General features: G+C 55.2%; 1 pseudogene; it reads right to left on the bottom strand.

Annotated features, from left to right (window-relative positions):
- Positions 1 to 459: 459 nt before the first annotated feature.
- On the bottom strand, positions 460 to 2,334 carry LOC104303365 (gastrula zinc finger protein XlCGF26.1-like; annotated as a pseudogene).
- Between the last annotated feature and the right edge of the window lie 481 nt (positions 2,335 to 2,815).

Consider the following 2,815-nt stretch of genomic DNA (forward strand, 5'->3'; position numbering starts at 1 on the left):
GTGATTTGTGGAACAATTCTTGAGCAATGGAGCTGTCAGGATCAAAGAGATTAGTTTCTCATCAGTCACTTGAGCTGGTGGGTTTAATTTTGCATCTGGCTTTGCTTGTTTCTTCTGTTCATTTACTTTCTGCTCCACTTGAGGCTTTGCTCCTTCTGCAGCTGCTGCGGCTGCCTTAGGTGGAGGTACCTGTGGGCATGGACCTGGCTCCTTTGCTGTATTGGGACTTGGGGAAGAACGTGACAGACCCTGGCAAATTTCAGCCCAGCTCCAATGGCAGCTCTGGCTGTGCTGATTCAGCATTGTAATTGTTCTCATCAGCACTAATTGGTGTTCAGAAGGGTAGGAGGTGTTTGTTCCTGCTGGAGCCCCCAGCCTCTGAGAAATGCAGAGAAAGAAGAGGTGATTTTGGTTCAATCTGATGGAAAGGCTCTCAGGCAGGTTAGAACCTGGGTGGATCTATTTGTGCCTCTTCTGAACTGTGGCCTGGTCCCTGGTGTGGCTGCAGCGGTGTTTGTTGCGGTGTGCCTTCTGGGTGAAGCCCTTGCCGCAGGCGGCACAGGTGAAAGACTTCTCTCCTGTGTGCACACGACGGTGCTGGCTGAGGTATCCCTTCTGGGTGAAGTCCTTGCCGCAGGTGGCACAGGTGAAAGCCTTCTCTCCTGTGTGCACACAACGGTGATGGCTGAGGGATACTTTCTGGGTGAAGGCCTTGCCACAGGCGGCACAGGTGAAAGCCTTCTTTCCTGTGTGCACATGATGGTGATGGCTGAGGGATACTTTCTGGGTGAAGGCCCTGCCGCAGGTGGCACAGCTGTACGGTCTCTCACCACTGTGGGTGGGTTGGTGCTGGATGTATAAACTGCTCCTGGTGAAGCTCTTGCCGCACTCAGCACAGGGGAACAGCTTCTCTCCCGTGTGGATGCTACGGTGGGTGTTGAGGGTGGCCTTGCGACCAAAGCTCTTGCCACAGTCCCTGCAGGTGAAGGACTTCTCGGTGCTGTGCACACTGCGGTGTTGCCTGAGGGCAGAGTTCTGACGGAATGTCTTGCCTTAGTCAGCACAGCTGTAAGGCCTCTCACCAGTATGGGTAAGGGAAGTGAGGCTGCTGAAACTCTGGCTGCAATCAGGACAGGTGAAAGGCTTTGTTCCGGTGTGCACACGACGGTGCTCGGTGAGGGCTCCCTTCCGAGAGAAGCTCTTGCCGCAGTCGGCACATCTGTGCTGTTTCTCACTGCTGTGGGTGAGTTGATGCTGGATGAGTCCAGTGCTCGTGGTGAAGCTCTTGCCGCACTCAGCACAGGGGAACAGCTTCTCTGCGGTGTGGATGCAGTGGTGGATGGTGAGATAGAAACTGGTTTTGAAGCTCTTGCCGCAGTCCTTGCAGGTGAAAGACTTCTCAGTGATGTGCACACTGCGGTGTTTCCTGAGGGAAGAGTTCTGACGGAATGTCTTGCCACAGTCAGCACAGCTGTAAGGCCTCTCATTGGTGTGGCGGTGGCGGTGCAGGGTCAGGCTACTGCTGCAGCTGAAGCTCTTGCTGCAATCAGCACAGGTGAAAGGCCTCTCTCCGGTGTGCACATGACGGTGTTGGGTGAGCTCCCCCTTCACGAGGAATCTCTTGCCGCAGTCGGCACAGCCGTACGGTTTGTCTCCGCTGTGGGTGAGTTGGTGCTGAATGAGTCTGGTGCTCATGGTGAAGCTCTTGCCGCACTCAGCACAGCAGAAAAGATTCTCTCCGGTGTGGATGCGGCAGTGGATGGCGAGATAGGAACTGCTTTTGAAGCTCTTGCCGCAGTCCCTGCAGCTGAAGGACTTCTAAGTGCTGTGGCTGAGGTGGTGTCGCCTAAGATGAGAGAGCTGTCTGAACCTCTTGCCACAGGTGTCACATGAGAAGGGCTTCTCACCAGTGTGGGTGTGGTGGTGGGTAGTGAGGATAGCTTTCAGGGCAAAGCTCTGCCCACAGTCAGCACAGGTGAAAGCCTTCTATCCAGTGTGGGTCAGGCAGTGCCGGGTGAGATCACAGTTCCGTTTGAACCTCTTGCCACAGTCCCCACACACAAAGGGCCGGGGGCCAGGTTGGGGGCAGTGATGCTTCACCGGCTCTGAGCCAGGTGGGAAGCTCTGCCCACACTCAGGGCACTGATTCAGCTGCTTGGGTGGCACTGAGGGACCTGCTCTGGCTTCATCCTCCTCCATGCATTCCTTCTCATCCTGGTCACCTTCATCCTCCTCCATGCATTCCTTCTCATCCTGGTCACCTTCATCCTCATCTTCCTCTTCATACTCATCCTCCTCATAGTCATCATTCTCCTCAGCAGCATCCTCCTCCATCTTGTTCTCTACTTCCTCATCCTCCTCTGCCTTGGGGCTGCACATTGGCTGCTCCAACTTGATCTCTGGGTGCTGCTTCTCCTCCCAGCTCTTGTCTGGGTCCTTCTGTGAGGCCATACTGGGGGAGGGAGGGGTCACAGCTCTGCAATAGGGAAGATGGAAGCACCTGAGCCCAGGACATCAAAACCTGAGATCCTGCCTGGGTCACAACAGTCCCTGACTCCCAACACCCAGATGGAGGAAAGAATGCAGAGGGGACCTCAAACCTTCAGTTTCTGCCACAGTGTGGGCACAGACCTCTAATACCTGTGCTGAGACCCCAGGTTCCTGTGATCACTGGCGTGAGGTACCCTGGGGCTTACAAGTGGTCCTGTCCCACTCTCCTTGAGCCTGGCAGCATTGGCAGGGTGATTTCTGGCCCAGGCCCTATCCTTTCATCTCTCTTAGCTCATGCAATGGAGGCAGCAGCACTGACCAAGGA

The sequence above is a fragment of the Dryobates pubescens genome, chromosome 19, assembly GCF_014839835.1.
Source record: "Dryobates pubescens isolate bDryPub1 chromosome 19, bDryPub1.pri, whole genome shotgun sequence".
In the NCBI taxonomy this organism is placed as follows: domain Eukaryota; kingdom Metazoa; phylum Chordata; class Aves; order Piciformes; family Picidae; genus Dryobates; species Dryobates pubescens.